The 21,209-nt window shown below is 34.8% G+C and overlaps 1 protein-coding gene and 1 non-coding gene across 4 annotated transcripts in view; both read left to right on the plus strand.

Annotated features, from left to right (window-relative positions):
* Window positions 1-204: 204 nt before the first annotated feature.
* Window positions 205-21,209, plus strand: part of LOC132707326 (discoidin domain-containing receptor 2-like) — a 212,032-nt gene continuing 191,027 nt past the window's right edge. The window contains exons 1-3 of one of the 3 annotated variants that reach the window (XM_060679126.1): window positions 205-376; window positions 3,236-6,073; window positions 6,820-7,333. The gene's annotated coding sequence lies outside the window, so the exon portion shown is untranslated. Of the gene's footprint in view, window positions 377-3,235; window positions 6,074-6,204; window positions 7,334-21,209 lie in introns of those variants that run through there. The other 2 variants (XM_060679129.1, XM_060679127.1) reach the window with 2 other exon arrangements.
* On the plus strand, window positions 5,303-5,374 carry Trnag-ucc (transfer RNA glycine (anticodon UCC)). The gene has a single exon. It is a non-coding gene; the product is annotated as a tRNA-Gly (tRNA).

Raw genomic sequence — 21,209 nt, forward strand, 5'->3', positions numbered from 1 at the left:
GGCACTACCTTAAGGGGCCCGTAATTATAGTCATTACACCGTTTCACTTTTGAAAAGCCCACTCTATACTTCGGAATAGGACGGATTTACATTAAAGTGGCTAAATTGATGGTTTCCTACGCACGTTATATTTTACGAAGCGTTTTTGTGATCCGCCGAAATGTTTAATTAAGTGCGTGATATTGCGGGGATCTTTAGTACCGCCGCAGCTTTGGCTAGAGGCTCGTTTTTCGTTTCATTCATGGAGGATGTTTAAAAAAATGTCATTGTCATGTCTGATGATCGTAAATTATCTAATAACGTGGAGAGCAAATGAATAGTCCTAAAGGGAAGGAAGGGAGAGGAGAAGAAGAAGAAGAAGGAGATTATGTGCAAGGTAATGGAGAATCCATTTGTAAGTCAGTTCGCTTAACGTAGGCTGATGTGTGTTGCTGGGAAAGATTACTGTGTACTTACGGACAAAACGAACAAGGACTGGTTCAAAATAGATCAAAACTGACACAGAAGAAAAGTAAATGTATGGTAATCGGTTCAAATATAAATTGCAACGGATACTTCGAGTTAGGCCTTAAATTTACTTCCGCATTAAAATGAATCCCCAAAAATTTACAGTTGTAAAGCATACGTTGAGGAGACTGAATTGGTTACCTGTTAATTGGACATACTTTTCTACTAGTTTACATATAAAATTTTACATAATGGTCGGAGAAGGTTGGATTTTAACGAAAGAAATCCAATTGCCATCCAGCGCCAATAACAGTCGTGAATGCTTTTAGTAAAAAGATGTTGAGATATTTCAAAGATTAGTAGGTACTGATTTAATGTACCTTTCCTAGGAATTGTAAATATGCTAAGTTAACATTTCTTGACATAATCATCATTACCAAAAAAAAATATTTTGGTTCAATTAAATTTAAAGCATTAGCTGTGCAAAACTTTGCAAGTACTAACGGCATATTTACTTAAATAACTGATATGCTAGCAACATCATAAATTCATGAATAAACTGACTCACAACCTGTTTCAAACAGATTTAAGAACTAAATAACATTTGGTAGTCCATTTACTTAAATCTGCAGCTTCTTTTAAAAGCCACGCACCTATGCAGCTCAGCTAACTTCAAAACTGCTTGACTCACTTCAGCTTGAAACATTTTTAACAACCAATCCTAGCCTGAACAACTGATTTTGACATCGTTGACACAGAGGAGACTGAATGGTTATAACGATAGAAAAATAAGCAAAATTATATAGAATATTGTTGGTTCCAATACTGCATTTTCATAATTCTCCATTTTACTTAAAATGTATGTGTAACAAAAATGTATTGACAAAACGTTATCAAAATGTAAAACCAGAACGATGTCAGGTAGATCCTCTCTCTCTTGACGATCCCATACGTGAAGGTAATCTCAGAAAGATCAGTCGAATGACAAAGCAATAAAAAGTTAAGACTGTATTCAAGTCAGTAACATCCAGTCAAGAGGAACCAAATATCCTGTAAATCGGACAAACAAAAAGACCTATAAACTTCAGAATTTAGGAACATAGTAAATTCACATCGAGGGGTGAATCCAAAGGTCATGAATGGCGAAACATATATGGACCAAACAGCACAACATCAAATAGTCCGAAGGTCGGATTGTTGACAAAGATCCGCATTGAAAAAAGAGCAAGTTTAAGGATGTCGTATTCATTAAAAACAATGGAAAAAACTTGAGCACTTCAAGCGTGGAATTTGACAACCCTTAACACAGCGGAATAATATCACGCTTGACTGCACCCGGCTCCATCAAGAATAAGGAATATAACAAGTTTGCACTTGATAACGGTTGATAATAATTCTGCCCAAAACGTTGTATAAACAAGAAATAAAGCCAATAGAAATTAGACAATCTCTTAGTATCTCTACTGAATCGTTGTCTACAACCTTTAAGCAAACATTGATCCCAACACGCAATCCTAACCATATCCCAAAAAACTATCCTGAGGATATTGGTTTACAATTTTATCCATTTTAATCAAAACTTGACATATTATTTGGACCCAAAGGGAGTGATTAATGACACTCCGAATATGGTATACATTTAAATCCAGTGACGTTCGACGGGACATTTTCGAATGTACGGTGACAAAAAGTTAATTATTTTTATGCTGTCACTTCACATTGCGTCAAAAACAGATATTTCACAAAAAAAAAAGGTTGATGGAAACAATTTTAAAACCTTGCCGAGAATATAGTGAAAATTCCCTTCTAAATTACTTTTCATGACTTCAAGAACTCTTGAGTTAATTTACGTTACTTAGCAAAGATGGTTTCCATAAATCCATAACTTTTGGTTAGTGTTTAGTAACTATTTCCCCATTGCACGCAGTTATACTTATTTTGTGAATTTTCGAGTAATGTCGATCTTTCTTTAATTTAATTTTTTGTGCCATTTGCTGCCATTTAATAAACTAACCGCCCTTGAGGTTGTCATTAGGCTTTGGTGCTGCCATGAACTGTTTAAAATACAACAAACTTATGAAATAACAGTAAGTCCTGGTGTTGTTGAACGTACCTAGCAAACGGTTAAATTTTAAATTTCACGTTGTCACATGTGCCACCTCTACATTCTACATTATCTTATGGAAAACTCAAAAATGATAAAACAACGTTGATTTATTCTAACCCGGGGCCGAATATCGTCCCCCACCCTAAATTAAGCGCGTACCCCTCGCCTACATTTCCCCGAAACGCCGCAACCATCAATCACTCGGTATAGTCCTAAGCAAACCACACTTCTTATCGTTGGAAACAATATGCCTGTCATTATTCTTCAGCCCTTTGCAAATGGATGCTATCGTCGGCTGTTGTGTTAACGCAAGGTGCATGTTCTGGCAGGTAAACAACTCTGGATGTGGAATACATCTTCAAAAAAGATTAATATTATGTACAAGAGTGCAATTTTTGCCTGATGTATGTTCCTGACGCAAGAAACACCCAGCGTTAAGGGCGGAGACGGCTATTGTAAACAGCAAGTCGTTAGTAAATAACAGCAACGTTTAAAAAAAATCAATTTACTCGTTTGAAAGCACCGTAAGACACTTAGAATATCTGCAAGACTGAATAGAATATGAAAAGGAATGAAAACTCTTTCTTGAAATATCTTTACAACCCATAATACTAAGCATACAAAAATAAAACTTGAAATAAAAAAAAATCATTAAAAAATGTTTTGATTGTTTGATTGTAGATGGAGCGATGGTATCACCAAGCTAGAAATGGATTCGCAAGAACAGCGGCAGCTGCTAAATCAGATTGGTATTTAATTAATACAAAAATGCAACTATGTGATAAAAAATTACCTATACAGAAACCATAAAAAATAGCAGTCGGTTCAGACCAATAGGTAGGAGGAAGGATAGTCAGTTGGCAGACGGTTTTAACACCAATGAAGGTATTGGGTATTTATTTGGAACATTCATTTGAAACGGGATTGTATATAATATACGCTAGGCGCATTAAGTAGATTTGCCGAAAGATTTCAATATTACATTTATGTTGCTTAAATTGTAATTTTGTTATATTATTGTAATTAATATATAGAATCCCATTTCCAAATATGGTTTATTAGGCAACCATTTCATTGAAGAACTTTTTACTAAGTTCATTTTTGTAACTAGAAAAGAGAATAAATGGAATTGAAAAGAATTGAAGCTGATGATACCATGGAAACCATTTTTTTTATTAAAGGAAGGAACGGTATAACGGCACAACTACAACGCGAGTGAATATTTATAAGTCCTAATCCGCACTGATGGAAACGTTCAATGGTGTATTTGGTTAATCCAAAAGATGTAAGCAGGGGGATATATGGTGTACGATTTAAGAGCTTTTAAGAGCCGTGGCAAGAATAAGGCAAGTGACGCGTAAGAGCGTTACTTGACAGCAGAAGTCGCAAAAGTCTGACCGTTCGATCATTATAAATAACTATTGCGCTTTTTTGAACGCGAAAGAAATACGAAACATGGCGATGTTTATGTTAAAAGTCGCCGAGGCGCTGACTTGCTTCCGAACATGTGGGCCAAGTATCAAATTTTATTATAAATAGCGTTAGGAAAACAGTTGAAAGATGGTGAACGCCCCTCCAATTAGAAAGTTTTCATATATAGATTGCCGCCGGCAGCTTAGGATGCATACGGATTTTTTCCTTTGTTCTCACAGAGTTTTTCGGGTCATTTATATGAAATTGAAGACAGCGTAAGGTTAAGACAATTTATCTATCTCATTATGTACGTGCATTTACTAACAATGGTATGCGTCGCCGGTATACATGTGATATTCGGGGGCATGTTAATAAAATAACCGTTATGGCGTAAACTACGCCTTCCATATAATTTGAAATAATTGATTAACACAGATTATTCAGTAAAATACCCAATTATCATGGCGTATATTCAGCGTATTTGTCCGGCATATGAAAATATATTGTAGTGCAGACTATTTATACGGTCAGAATAACATTTGGTTAGTATTTGGAAAGCGTATTTAACCAGTTTTGAATCTCAGATAATATACAAATAAATTAAACAGTCAATATTTGTATAGGGGGGTATTTTGTAGCAGGTGTAAAATTTTATTTCCTTTTCTTACCAACAGATAGAAGATTATCTTCTAACTCAAGAAAAGAACAAGAAAAATTAAAAACTTATTTATATCTTCAATATTTGTCACATGTGTCAAAAGTTCCTGTAATATCAATATAGGTCGGACCTCTATATATCTACTAGCCTTATGGAAAAACTCCATAAAAAAATTATAATATATTATAATCAAATTTGGAAATATATTATAAGAAACACTAAAAACACTTTTATTATTTCCTTTATCGCTTTTGTTTTAATACACGGATATCGTTATAAAACGACAAACGAAAACCAACAAACACATTTTATATTACAAACACGTACGATATATTTTGATATTGTAAAGAGATGACTGGCCTGAAAGGTCTGTCAAAGCGTTTAAACGAAAAAAATTGTCAGCGAACTTGGTCATGCACGACCGAAAGAGTTGAGAATCGATCATGCGAGAAGACTGAACGCTCGAAAAATTGATCTATGGACGCTTTCTGCACCGCTGTGTCCAATTAAGGGCGTTATGGTAATTAAAAGTCAAATATAACTTCACACAGGTATGCATTTCGCGTTGGACAAATAAATAAACACAACTGCACTAAATGTAACCCAGAACATGCTTTTTTAAATGTAAAAATTAATATTGTTCGATTACAACGTCTTAGATAATATTAATGATATGTGCGATGGTGGTGTAATGGTCAGCATAGTTGCCTTCCAAGCAGTTGATCCGGGTTCGATTCCCGGCCATCGCATAATTATTTTTTGCCAGAATGTCTTTATTCATGAAATAGTATTGTCTTACTTAATTTGCTGCAATTTTCTTACAAAAATTCTCTATTTATTACTGTTTTAATTTGCCAACAAAGATGGTAACAAAGAAATAGGTTTCAGAAATGATAATTACTGAAATATGAGAAATGGGTCTAGAAATTCTCTTTAGCTATAAAGAATACGTTCATTTTTTATTTATAATTTACATTTACTTGGAATCTCCATTTTCTTTTAAAATTGTAAGGAAAAGGGTATCTTAAATATGTATTATTATATTTCTAAGTAAAAGTAGTCGAAAGGATAAAACTAACCAAAAATATTTACAGGATGAGTCAACGATAAAGTTGTGAAGATTGCTAGGATGCATAGATTAATAGTATATTATGCAACAAGTGCGGTAAACGGCATTTTACTCGCGAGTTTATTTGACACGAGCGGAGCGCAGCGTGTTGCATACTATACTTTTTCTACGACCGTTAGTTTTTGGGTACATACAATACATTCACTGACATGGTCGTCATAATTGACAAACGTCAAAATTCAAAGCGTGGGAAATATCTCCGAAAACATCCGATTGCTGGCAAACTCGTGCGGTAAAATCCCGGAAATGTCCGAAGTGCCTCGGATTCGTGGGAAACGAAACTGACGTGGTAAAGTGACGCTTCCTGCACGCCAGATTGGTGCGTAATTAGATATTTTACAGGCGGGAGTAGAAAAAAATATTTTAAATTATTCAGGATGGCTCAAAAAAACATGACGCATTAAACATATATTTTTTAAATAGAGCAACCTGTTATTAAATTTTGTTTTGAATGCTTGAACTTTTAAATAATCATTACACACAGAAATCGATCGGTGGAGGTGGATTCATTAGCTATTAGGTTTAGATAATAATAATTATTAACAAAAAAGTAGAGGAATTTCAAATCGAATTCTAAACAATATTTAAAAAAGTGTGTATTTTATTCGTAACGCTTTTTTGAGCCACACTGTATATTTTAAAACAGTTTTAAATTAGTTTTGAAGCCAATAAGATAATGAACTTTACTCTACAGTTGACTCAACCTGTATGATCCACTAGAACAGTTAGGAGTGACAAACAATATATAATTTAATTACAAATATATTCCAGCTAACAAATATATTTATAGGCATAATTTCGTAGTGCACAGTTAAGCAACTATTTTCATTAAACTCTGTCAATATAAACTTTCACACTGCTCTTCATATTGATTTCCATAGCGTAATGACAAATACGTTGATTGCCACTTCGACATGTCTGAGTCCCTACTAATTGAAAGCAGATTCTTAAAACTTTTGCTAAAATTTGCATTTGCTTTACGAAATCTGATCTGGTCTTTTATATAACAAGGATATTGATGTGAGATTGTGAGAACTTTGAGTTCCTGAGATAATTATTTTTCAGATTGCTCACTCCAAATCCGCATCTGTTGAGAATCCCGGTCGATCGTATAGCCCTATATCATCCCCCCGGCGAAGAAAATGGCTAAGAGGTTCATCCCGGTCACTTATCGGACAACCCCCGTAATCCCGACTCACCTGATGAAAAATTCAGGGTGCTAAACTTTGAATTGCCCATATATGAAATATCTATAACGGCGGCTCGCGGCCTTAAGGGGTGGGGGCGGTGGAAATCGAGCAAGCGCGCTCCACTGTTGCCAATGGCAGTCAGTTCGTAACTAAACGCCGCATGAGATGGAATCGACGCTGCTACGCTTCTCGGTCTCCTAAACACGCGTATGCCGTTTGACATGTAGACATTGACGAATCCGTTCACGAAAATAAAGTGACATTCTGACTGAACCGAGTTGTTTTTTTTTACTTCTTTTCTGGGGTGGTGGTTATGTGTTACCGTTGACTGTTTTGTGGTTGCTTGTTTTTTATTTATTGTGGATTATTTTACGGGGTGATTTGGACAGGTGAGTCGAGATGTCGACGAAATGTTTGTATTTACTTTACGAAACGAGCTCAGATTTCTTATTACGTTGACCAACACAGAAGTAAGATTGGCGTACTGCCTTGCGGTATTAATCACAGCGTTGACTCACGAGCTTTTGATACGAAAGTTTCTAGAAAATTGTCTTTTGGCTTGTTATTTTTAATCTTTACCAGACTAATAATATGACCATAAACTTTAACGGGATGCACAGGTTGATTAGATTAAGTCACGATTTGAACTTTGACTTCATGGCTGCTTATAATATTGACTGATCGAATTCGAAATATGTAGTTAAGTAAGACAATGTTCTTCCGGAACCGGGTTACTCGTCAACGAGACTTAGGGTCCAAGCAGACCTTAAATATAGAAAAGACAGCCTGGAACAAATTTTCGTAGGGGACTCTAGTGGAACACATCTGGACACCCCTAATAGAAATAAACCTAGCATCACCAACATCCTTTAAGTAACAATTTCTTATACGCACATACAACTTTATCAGTTATAGCCTATTTATTAGTTGAAAGCATTGTTTTTTGTTTTTTTTTTTTTGAAATAACACAAATAGTATAATTGAGAAACGTCTCTCTAGCTAAAATCTATCAAAAACATCGGGTCGCTGTCAAATCCGTTACCTAAGTGTTTGACGAACTTATTAAAGTGACACATTACGCATACTTGGTCAGTCCCAGAATTTTTAGAATAGGAAATATAAAATCATTGTTTTTTTTAAGTAGAAAGGCTATTTAACAGTTTAAAGCATTTGGGAATCTTATCTATTTTAATTTAGAAGAACTTTATTAATTCGTTATTTAAGTGTTTGACAAACTTATTGACAACACATTCCGCATACTTGGTCACTCCCAGAATTTTAGAATAGGGATTAGAGAAACATAGGACATAGTACGAATAGTACTTTTTATACATCTGGTATTGTAAAACTAGGCCGGTAACAAAAAAGTTAGCTTATTCAACTTTTTTGTGTACCATCTCACGCATTTTTAATAAGTTTGACCACCCATAGAGTGCAGAAAACCCATGTAAGTGGATGAATGATTCAAGCTTCAACGATCGAACAATGAATTTTATATGGATTTGATATCGCCGGTGTGACTAACAGATCACCTTATCTGAAGTAAGCTACCGTGAGAAACATATCTATTAGGCGAGCGTGACGCAAAAAGCATCGCGTTTTCAAAGATCCTTCGGCTTACTCAGAGCTAGAAACCTAATGATTGATTGCCTTTTAAAAATCATATTGTTGTGGTAACAAACGTTTCTGGCAAACGGTAAGGTTGTTTATAACGAACTATATAAGTACCATAAGTTCATATAGATCTACAGCGTGATTCGAAAAGCTGATAATGACACATTTTTTATGTGAACCTTTTGTTTTTGTTTTGTAGATAAAAACAGCATACTATCAGAAAAAAGGGGTGTCCTGTAATACCCTATACTCTTTTTGATTTTGGATGACAATTGTAGTTTTTGGAATATTGTACATTAATGAATAAATTCATAATTTAAATACGACCATTAGAAAGTAATGTTTGAATTAATAATAATGATAATAAAGGAAATATTGCAGATGTCTCCGTTTTTCGTAAATTAATAAGAATAAATCTTAATTTTTCAAAGAAACTTCCAGAGGCTACTGTAATACATTTTATAAAACTTCTGGATTCCTCCTGCGTCAGTTTTTGTAGAGTTGATTGATAAAACATTAGCTAGTTCGACTCGACAAAAACCGAAGCAGGAGGAATCCAGAAGTTTTATAAAAAGTAATTATAAATGTTCTCTAATAGGTTGGGGCAAATGTTCTATCGTCAGCGCGTTCCCCGGACTTTAGTCCATTGAGTTATCTAATATTCATCTTCCAGAATTAATAAAGGAATGAGTAGGTGTTAGGAAATTCGATCGTAATAGAGCGTATTAATGGGTATTAGACGTATTAATAAGGGAATTATTGTGTATTGAAGGAATTAGTTATCTAAAATTGGAAATTTTGAAGTTATATTTGGACCTGTTTTTGATCGGGACTTGTAGAAAGTGCGCGTTTTTAAAAATATCTGCAATATCAAAAAATCTAAATATTACACGGTGGGGTGACGTCTTTAAATTTATTTTCCAGTCTTGCATAGTTTGTGGAACCGCAATCTTCGGCACCTGTTATTTAATCACATTTTAATTTTCGTCGACTTTCCGTACATCCCGCCATGAAACTTATTATTCAACAAACTTCGCATCCTTAAATAATAAAAAACGAAACCACTCACTCGTAGTCCCCCATTGTCTATTGTGTTTAATTTTAATTTATTGATAATGCATTTTAAATGTTAATTAAACCATAGTCGACGGATTAGAGTTTACTTGTGCAATCAAGCCGGGAGGCATTAATATCGATAGTAAAACTCGTTGGGGAGGGCTGTTACGAATTTCGTCACATATTTCCCGGAAACCATCGAAGCGAACTTGTGTCATATATATTATTAATTTTTCTTTCGTCCCTTCTTACGGTTTTCCCTTCGACCTAATGAGAATTGTCTGATTCGAGAAGACAGACGTCCTGCTTTATTTATTATTTGGGTTATTTTTGTCCTTACCTTTTCCACCGTTTCGAACCGGCTACTTTTTACTAATAATCCGGTCAAATTGGACATAAAAATAGTAATAAAGTAAATGAAATTCCGCAGTCTGGTTAGTTTGGAGACTTTATACGTCGATCCCATGCGCGGAAAAAAGTTATTCAATGTCAAAGGTCGCAATTTTCGATTTTTTTTGAAAATGTGGTTTATCAAAAAAATATGCCAACTAAATCATGAAATTGTCTACAAAAGGGGTCCTTATCAATTTTTACTACGAAGCGCCATTCTTAAACTTAAGATTAAAGAGGCTTTTAAATTTTATGATTTTTATTTACACTTTTTTGCCAACCGGGTGATATTTTTGTTATATAATTCACAAGTTGGCAGTGTTTGTATTAAACATAAGAAATAGAGTCTGGCGATTCTAGAAATATTTGAAGATTTTAAAGGTTTTTTCAAAAATTGGACTTTTTGCGGGTATCAATTTGATACTTTCTAATTTTTTAATAATTTTTACACTTTTTGAACAGATCAATTTTCAGAAAATAATATCCCTATCCAGGGCGGATAAAAATTAGCTCTCATAATTAGAATATGCGCGAATCTTCATAAAATTTGCATTTGCGCAGCAGAAATGAATAATATTTTTCATAGATTTATTCATGACCACCTTTCTTTTTTTTTCATACCCGATATTTTTCGGCAACGGTAACAAATTGTGATCGCCGCTGTATATCGCTTATGGAAATAATGTTACCTCAACTTCAACAATTTCATATAGAGATAAAATATAGTATTGAAATTTCAAAAAAATCAATTTAAAACCAGAAAAATATCAAATATTTGGAATAAAAAACGTAAAAAATGGGTGAACACTTATTATTACGAAGAAAACCTAAAATTTTACAATTTGAAATCGCTTGAATTTCGAAGAGACTGTTTAAATGTTGCTTTTTGTATAAATTGCTTGAGCTTTATCGCTGATCCGTATCAGATGCGATTTAGGTGGAATTATTTTTCTAACTTTCGTATAATAAGATGTGTTCAGACATAATAATTGTGTTTTTCAAAACGGCATAGATATAGATATTATTTAAAAAGACATAAATAAACTTCTTGTCGTTATAATTTATTTATATCTAACCTTTGCTTTCGTTGTAGAGATAAGAAATTTATTGCTCACTTACCCCGATTTTGTTAAATAGTAGAAGCCTAGATTGTGCCATTTTGTAATTGGGTAGCTGCGACTGTCTGTCGAATGTCCTGTGAAATATAAATAAATAAACTCTAATCATTTCGAAAATACAAGTAAAACACAAAAAATATACAAGCTACTTCAAATTTGGAAAGAAATAATCAGTACCACAGCCGTATGTTAAAAATTATACAATTCGATAAACCCCAGGAAGGAGGAGCTGAGTATCATATATCGAAAACTCCGTCCAAACATAAAAACATTCCGCAATTTTTGTGGAACGTTTGTAGAGCGTTCAGTAGGTTCGCTGCATCAATAAGCATTCACTTATTCTGAACTCTGTCCAAATATCTCTTTTAGTTTTAGATATGTTTTAGGTCTCTGAGAGGAACCCACAATTTTTCGAGCAACTTTTATCAAGTGTCCAGCATGAATAAGCCTTCATGTGTCGAACACGCTGTTAAAGTATCTAAAACAAGTCCACAAATTTGGTTTTGCATTTATCGCGTGTTCACCAAGTCAGAAGCCTTCGCGCAGCGTCCGTCAAGGTATCTCATTTAGTTTTGGAGATATTTATCTCTTAAAACAAGGCTACAAGGTCCAGCGGGCCTAGCAAATTAGATGCACGAATAAAACTTCTTACATCCAAAACAAAGTCCAAACTTCTCTTTTAGTTTCGAAGATAAATATTTGTTTTTGTTGATGCAGGAATTATCCTTCATATGTATATGGAAAACCCTGTAGAAACATAGCTGTTACTTTTAAAGATATGTATCTCTAAAAACAGTCCAAAATTTACATGCACGAATAATATGCTTTCTCCCCGGTTGACCCAAATTATATACGCGGCACGTAACACATAACCCTGATTAAACTATCCAATTTCGTTATATTTTAACCGTCAACATTTTGATAAATTATTATACGACGTTCTAGCGTGCTTTTGTTTCGACGTTTTACTACAATGTAGAAAAATGATGAATATTACGAATTTGTGCCCACAAAAACGTTTAATTTTACTATTCGTTCGCGTGACTAGGCGCTGTTTTTATTAATAACGGTTTCCTTTAGCTCACCCCTTCATCCCTTCCGAAAAAAAACCCGGTCGATAGCGCGGCCATGGAGTTTCGGTCTGTGTTTTACATTAGAATTAAGTAAACGACTTCAAAGTGGTAGCAGTAGAATTGTTTTTCCTTTTATCGAAATTCGTTCTATTTATTTAATTTGTTTTAGGCACTAATAATAATAGTAGTAGAGTTAAAGTTGCCCATTTTATTCTTTCGACTAATGCAAATTACGCTGACACTTCGTTTTATTTTAAAGGAAAACATAACTCGTCACTAACCCCGAACCGATTCGTAAATCCAGTAAGCTCTTTTGTGTTTAGACCACTCTACCCAACACCCCATTGCTGTTGTAGCAAATAATGTTTTCAATATCGTATACTTAATATAACTGAATAGCTTTAAGCAGACTCTTAAAAAAGATTAGAAAACAACTTATTTACAGTAGGATGAGTACCAGACAAAAAGCATATGGCACTTTCTTGGAGCAATAAATTGTGTTCTATAGATTGCACCCATTCGGGGTGACAAAGTTTCGCAAACTACGGTCTCAGTTTCCGAAATTTCAGCAATCAGGTATGCACATGCCGCCCCTAGTCTAATCCAGCAAGTTTAACCAAGAGATGTTATTCTCGTCAGCTATAGAAATTGGACTCGCCTATCAACGGTACAAGGAAATGGAACTTGGGCGCGAATCCACAATAAGTTCCCGTGAGATTTTTGTCTTACGAAAATACTCTTTGTTTTCCAACCAAGTTTCGTAAGTTCTACCAACGAAGATGGGGTTGAAAAGCAAAGATACGACTATTAATTGGAAGAAAGTTCCAATAACATTCTTCTCATTGTAAGTTCTCAATCTCAATCTCTCACCCAATATCTACTGGAGGTTTTGGTTTTATTACTTTAAGATTTAACGACAAGGTAGTAAACTGTAGTTTTTCCTATAGCCTTACTCGACGATACAAATTCCAGTGTTCTGTAGACATTTATCTGACCTACAAGAGAAAAGAAAGAACCTGGTCTTCCTCCACAACTATTAAATGGAAAATCCTTTTTAAATTTCCATCAGTAAATGTTCTGAGCAGTTATTAACGCTTATTAAGCAGTTGTTAACGGATTAACTAACCCAATCGGCAAGTAACTGTGAACTGTTACATTACAAGCAAATTTCACCATTAGGACTTAGATTGACCGTAAAGACGAGCACTTGCCATTTTAAAAAAGGATTTTACATCAAATGGGTGCTGAAAAGTGTTAACACTTCAACAGGCTAACAAAAAAAAATGAAAAAGCTAAATGATAACGGGGAGGTAGACTTTTATGGAAGCGTGGTCAGACTATAATTGTACTCGGTGGTTCACTACTGGAAAGTTGTTTAAAATTGAGGGGTAAGACGTACTTTTGCCATGGCCACACAGTTGCTTCTCGAATAGTGAAAAACTGATTATCACAAAACGGGAAAGGAGGAGTGTTAGCGACAAAGCAAAAAGTCTAGGCCTTAAGTTAACAGCAAGCGTCTATTGTTATTAAACAAAGTCTCCAAAAGTAAGAGTTTGGTTATAATAAATCGTATCAGCTTTACGGTCTTGAGCGCTCAATCCTTACATAAGCATAACAGGCATGTAATACACAAAAGCTCACAATCAATCAATCACTCCGCTTTAGAACAGTATAAATTACACCTCACAAATACCAAATTTTAGTGCTATTGCTCTGTTTTTCTTTGGACCGTCTAGAATGTTCTGGGATGGATGGTCGTCAGTTTCAAAGGTCGTCGACAAAAGCTTCATCTTTTACCTTAAGCTACCGTCTTGGAGATATTGACGAAAGAAAATGCCTGTCGCTGGTTGTGCGAACAAACTAGTGCTTGTTATTTTGATAGGGCCAGTTATAAGGCCCGGAAATAGAAGACCAGATTGTTAAATTTGGTTTACCGAATATATTTCAATCCACAAAACGTGATATCAACTGAATCAACCTTAAAATATTTGTGCGAAACTCCGATGGGTTATATCCGCGTTAGCGTCCTAAATCTAAAGAGCCCCATACGAGCTTGTTGGTTTAATATTGAAAATAACAAAAAAAACATCAAAAGATTTCATTAGTCGAGGAAAAGCACCCAACCGATTCGATATTCCCTGGCGATGACAGACGGTTGCGACTCTGGTCTGTCTGAAAGTTCTAACCTTATTTATGTTTGTTTACATTGTAGCTGAGATAAGTGAGAATTAAATTGAGATTCCGATCTCCACCCTATTTTAAAAGTACGACTAGTGATTCCGGGACAAGGTAACGCTACTAGCCATTTAAATTTGCTTCCAAGCTTGGTCAATGTTAAATATGTGAGCAATTTGGATTGGAAACCTCGATTTCGCCAGTGAAATTGAGCAAAACCAATTATTATCTATTAGGAAGAACATCTAACTGAATTTAAGGTAAGTCGCGGAAAAATTGTAAAATAGTTAACTAACCGATAAATATTCCTAAAACTGACTTTTTTTTTAGTTTTACTGTGTTTTATTGTGTTTAGAAGGACGAAAAGTAAGGATGAGTCGTGGGCTGAAATATAGAGTAGATGAAACTAATTACTTTTCCTTTCATATTTGTATATAAGGGGTGTTTTTTTCGATGTATAGAACTTTAAGTTGCAATAAAACAACGATGGATTATTCGATTGACATGAATTGTATTTATCCGAAACATAATCTTGTGGCATTAAATTTTAAATATGATTTCTGGCATATGATCACCAAGGTTGGTGCGGATGTAGTCCAATCTCGACGTCCAATTTTCGATGACTTTCCAACATTTGTGGCCGTATATCGGCAATAACACGGCGAATATTGTCTTCCAAATGGTCAAGCGTTTGTGACTTATCCGCATAGACCAATGACTTTACATAGCCCCACAGAAAGTAGTCTAGCGGTGTTAAATCGCAAGATCTTGGAGGCCAATTCACAGGTTCAAAACGTGAAATTAGGCGGTCACCAAACGTGTCTTTCAATAAATCGATTGTGGCACGAGTTGTGTGACATGTTGCGCCGTCTTGTTGAAACCACATCTCCTGGACATCATGGTTATTCAATTCAGGAATGAAAGAGTTAGTAATCATAGCTCTCTACCGATCACCATTGACTGTAACGTTCTGGCCATCATCGTTTTTGAAGAAGTACGGACCAATGATTCCAATGATTCCACCAGCTTCTTCTGTACGCAGCGTACGGCGTCTCTGGGGATGCGAGTTATCAATAAGAGTAAACGTGGTGCGAAAACGTTCAATGGTTAATCGAATTAACTGATCTGATGGACGATTTTGTCGACGTAGTGCGCGATACGTATTCCGCACAGAACCATTATTTTCGAAATAAAATTGCACTATTTACAATTGTTGTTCAGGCGTGAGTCTATTCATCATGGATTACCAAACCAAACTGAGAACAAATCACTTGACAGCTGTTAAATCGGTCGCCATCTTGAACAGTAATGCCAACTTAAAATTCTATACATCGAAAAAAAACACCCATTATATGCTTATTAAACTTAGGTATTTAACTAAAAGCAATTTTCTGATTTGGGGTCAATCTAGTCTGTAAAGGACAAGGTTTACAACTCCATTTTGAGGCATGGACTATTTTTGGAATATGTGAGATAAATTTCTCACTCAAAAGTCCGCTGGGATTTTAGTGCCCTCACCTTTTCCATCGAAACGTATATCTGGGAACAGGCCTTAGGACGATATCTATCGATTGTGTTTTATGTAAATGAAGTCAATGCCGATGTCCACCCTGTTCGGGCCGATTGTGCGCAGTTTTTGTCTTTGGCGGGCTTTATTCGGAATCCTAATCAATGCAAAGCCCTATCTTTGATCTTTAAGTCCGTTTATTTAAAACGCGCTCCCATTGTGAATCGATGGAAATTTTTCCTTTCGACTGACAACGTCGGGATCGCCTTTAGACGAATGTTTTGTTCGTCTCTGACGGCCGACGTCGATTACGAATGCAATAAGTTCAACAAAAATCACCGTCGATTTCTGAAATAAGGATTGGTAAAAGATCGTAAGAAATAGAGATTAGATTCGGCAGGATACGGTCTAACGCAAACACCTTAATCAGGGCCATATTTCAATTATTTTTCAGCTGACCTTCATTGGAGCCATATTTTCCCATTACCTGTATAAGTAGTCTAACATTTCGATATTTAGTTTCCATTTTATTCGTCTTTTTGGTATTTATAGAATGTATGTTTATTAGGAAGGAATCAGAAAGACGCCAAAAGTTGGGTATATAAACTATCAAGTTGTAGTTTATATATATGTTACTCTTGTTTTAAGTCGATAAGTGTTATGGTTTACCCACAAATCGACTTTTTTGTGATTTTAACTAACAACACTAAATGAAATTTGAAAAATTCATTGTCACGATCCGTGAAAAAGTAGCTTATAGTAAAAGAATTTATTATCCAACTGCTACTGTGATGGCCCATGAGGCATATTCAAATACTGAATATCGCGATATGCATTTTTGCTACGTAAGAGCAAATGGATCAAGCACGGCTTCATGTCGAGGCTAATCCCAATAGAAACGTTCCATCTACATACATACACGGAAGACTTGGTGAAACCTGATAATATGAACTAAGGGAAACCAAGTTATGAAAAAACCGCTTGAAGAAAAGAAAGAATACTTCAAAATGTGGAGGCTGAGAAGTCAATGAGTATGAGAAAACTTACTGCTCAGGAAAGAAATGCTTGCTCTACAGTTTGAGAAGTTTTGCAAGAAAATTTTCTTCGGATCTATCATGTTCAAAGGATTCGAGCACTGTACGAGTATGATGAGCAATTGAGAGTAATTTAGCAAAATTGAAAATTTTCTTCAATTCCTTAATGTCGTTTTATTCACTGACGTCGTGATGGCATTTTAAATTTTCGAAATATGCATCAGATAACATCGGCGCCAGCTTTCTTTAAATGTATGGGCGAAGATTCTAGAAGATAATCTTATAGGACCTCATTTGTTTAACTGATCGCTTAATGAGGAAATCTATCTGCAATTTCTCAAAGAGGAACTACCACCTTTGCTGGAAGAGATACCCTTGCACTGGAGACAAAAGATGTGGTTAATGCAAGATGGCGCTCCACCGCATTTTACATTGGCTGTAGGAAGGTATTTAAATCAGGCATTTGGATATCGATGGATGGGTAGGGGCGGACCTCTAATCCGATGGACTTTTTGGGCACTTAAAGTTTTTAGTGTATGAAACAGCTATAGAGCTACAAAAATCAATAGGTTATGGGTATTTTTTCGTGTTCGACGGCATTTTTTAAAATGTAAAAAAATGTTTACAAATGAACGGTGGGCATTTTGAAAATGAATTGTAATTAGCGTTGTATACTGTTTATTACCCGATTATTATTAATATTTTTTTATTTTCGAAAATGTTAAATATAAATTAAACGTGTTATTGCAATGACTTATTTTTTTCATTTTTTAATTTGTAGCAAACTGTTTTGAAAAATTTAGTGCCCGTCGCCTGTAGCTTAATAATTCTGGTCTACATTTCCACTTGCTTTTCCGTAACAGAAATGCATATCGCGAAATCCAGTATCGCCTTTTTGTAAATTAAAAGTGTATTATATAAGTATTCGGGCTCGATTCAAAACAACAGTAACAATTTTTGAGGATTTGTGATTCTGCTTATGGCAATCTGTTCTAATTTGCAATATCAGTTTATCTAAATAAAATAAAATAATGACGGGTATAAACGCCGTCTCGGTTCACTGATTCCCAAATTGGTGACAGATAGAGACCTGAGCCACTCAAACAATATATAAGCAGGTACAGAGCAGGATACGACCCAGTTTCAGTCAAGCTCTGAAGAAGCCAACAGGATGATTGGCGAAACGTCAGCAATTTCGACTAAGCAAAAACCGACGGAATCCAGAAGTTTTGTAAAACGCACTACAGTAGCCTGTGGAAGTTCCTTTGAAAAAAAAAAATCGGATTTATAGGATTTACCGGAGATCACATTAAATTCATATGGAAATTATTTCTATATTTTATTAATTGCTTTTCGAACATTATTGCTTATTCTTACTTTATAAATCTTTATTAATTAGAAATAAGGAACTTTCCGGCTTGAACTCTTTTGGTATCAGGTACGCGATTGTAGTGGTGGATGCCACATCATACATCATAAATCATTCATAAATCGTGTCTACACTTAATATGTCTCATTCGTGATAACATTAATTTATTATTTATTTTAATTGCGCACCTACTTTCAAGTAAGAAGGATAAGAAAGGATATGAAATAAACAAACTAATGTTATTCCACGTGGTATTTTTTTTTTAATTGTGTTTAACGAGAGATACATTAATGTTAAGTTAATTCATTTCATAATATTAAAAGATAACAAGAATCACAAGAGCTGATCAGCCGCTATCATTATAACTGTAAAGCAGTTGTAGGAGGCGAAGATTACACAAAAGCTAATCAAATTCGAGTAAATAAAATATTTGTTTTCATATTTTCTGATTTTTTTGTCGAATTTGAATTTGATAAGTATTTATAAAAAAATGAAAACCGTTTGCCTGCTAAGATCGAATCAAAAGAAATAATCACTACTAATGATAATATCATAACAGAAAATAGGGAAAATACTACCAGTTTTGTGAAAATTTAGGCCTTTTTAATAAAAATCATAATATAAACTAAAAAAACTAAATTTTCATAAACATTTCTTAACTTATTTGATAAACTATAACGACTCTTTTATTCTCGTTTAGTTTCCAGTTGCTTATATTGCAAATCATATTGAATACGAATATCGCCAACTCCAAACACTATATAACTCACATTGTTGGAACTAAAATCTCCCTTAAAGTGAAAATTATTTGAAATTCGAAACCCCAAGTAGCTTGTTATCTGGAAATGCGATAAGTTAAAAAATTTCTATTTTAATTTATGATCATAAAATATAAAACCGGGTTCCTTAAGTGAAGCGGCGAAGATATGGACCTAAAAAAAAAGATTTTTCTTTTTTTCCGCCTGATCGACCTCGAACGCAATTAACGAGTCTAATGAAGAAAATTTAATTACATAATTAGCCCTCGCGTACGGCTGCAGCTTGTATCAATTTGCATACGAATCAAATAAATGTCTTTAATTATGCAGCGAGGAACGAAATACAACTGGCAAAACACGATCACGCTGTGTATCTGGTAATCAACCCAATAAAACCAAAACGGGGATGTTTTATAGCTCGTTTGCGGATGGCGGACGCGTTTCGGGGGGGCAGTTTGAATAAATAATTGTCTTATTTACGCGCGTTTCGAGATATTTGTTAATCGAATTTATTGCCTGGGCCGTCTAGCCTGTGGTACGTTCCGGCGGCCAGCACAATACACCCGGCGGCCCAAATTTTACGTTCCTCCACCCAGTACGTCAAAGGAAACTCGAGAAGGAAAGAGGAGAGCCCAAGCGTCCCAAAAATACAAAATGGTATAATTTGCCATTTATAAAATGTCGTCTGGAACATCTTCAACGCAGAAAACCTACTTTTTGCGAAAAATACCCATCAATTCGATTTCGATTTCACTTTCGAACTAGAGAACAAAGCCTTTTTTTGCATTTTGAATAGTCCAAAATCAGTTTCTAGGGTCAAATAATAATAAACAATTTTTGCAAGTTTGATATTTGGTCAATTTCATCTGTAAATTATGACTCTACTGTTCTGATATTACTTACAAAATAATTTACTAAAATGCAGAATAATATTAAAAAGGAAAATTCAAGACTAATTTAAAAAAAATACTAAAATTATCTGTAAATGTTCACCTTTACCTCGGCCGCTCTGGGGTAGAGGTAAACATATATCACGAAACAGGTTCAAGTAAATGCATTTTTTGAGTGTTTACATTTACCCCAAAGTTACTGGAGAACATGACATATATGCTTGAATAGTTTATCTGACGTTTATCTTTGAAAACCTAGGCTTTAATTTATTACAAAATTTATAGTAAAACGTTAGGCAAAGAAAATAAATGAACATTGTTGAACAACAAATAACAAAATTGGGATTAAAATGAGAGTATTTCACGAATGAATACAAGGCACTTCATTGTCAAAGTGGTTTCATTTTATTTATGAGAACAGGTAGAACTCCAAATATTTGCTCTTCAGAGACCAAACTAACATCACTTTGATTGATAACGAAATTTGAGAGCTACTACAAAATCACCATTTTTCAAATCTGATAACTGAGTGGTCTTCAAAGAGATAACTTCTTCATTTTTGTTGGAATCTTCTTCCCAGGTGCTCTTCGAATCACTTTTATAGGATTCAATTAAATCATTGTCACTTCTGCCTCTTCCTTTTCATATCTTTCTTTTTTCCAGGCTTCTTCCGTCTCTTTGGCCTTTCCACTGTATGTGATTTTTGTTTTTTGGTTATTTTTTGTTGTTGCGCTTCTTTTAGCTTTTTTAATACTTCTGCTGTAGTTAAAACCTCTGCATATCTAGCTTTTCTCCTGCATTTTTGTAGTGCTCTGGGTTTTTAGGGACAACATGTCATTGTGTCTTCGAAGAAACAGGTAATACCAATTTTCCCCAGGTCTTCCATTAACAAAAGGCGTGAGATTGTAATAATCCTGAATAAGATTTAACAGCTCCTTGTCACAAGGATAGCCTGCTTTCGCTCTTGCAAGCAAACATTCCACAATCTTACCTTCAATCTGGGCAGAGACTCCTATTTTGTGGACTGGACCAGTGTAGTCTATGGAAGTTTTGCTCACATTATTCTTTTGGGAAATTACTTCAATAGGAATATTATAATATTCTTGAGCGTGCCGGTAAGTTTTGTTGTGGTTCTGAACATCTGTCACAGCATTAATGAGGTCTTCTTTTGTATATGCTGGCCCATTTGTCTTACGCACATATTTTCGAAACATCTGAAATATTAAAAAAAAAAAAAAAATCTACCCCAAAATGATGTTTACTTTTGCCCCATATTGCAAA

The sequence above is a fragment of the Cylas formicarius genome, unplaced genomic scaffold (assembly GCF_029955315.1).
Source record: "Cylas formicarius isolate icCylForm1 unplaced genomic scaffold, icCylForm1.1 PGA_scaffold_9__14_contigs__length_23061073, whole genome shotgun sequence".
Lineage (NCBI taxonomy): Eukaryota > Metazoa > Arthropoda > Insecta > Coleoptera > Brentidae > Cylas > Cylas formicarius.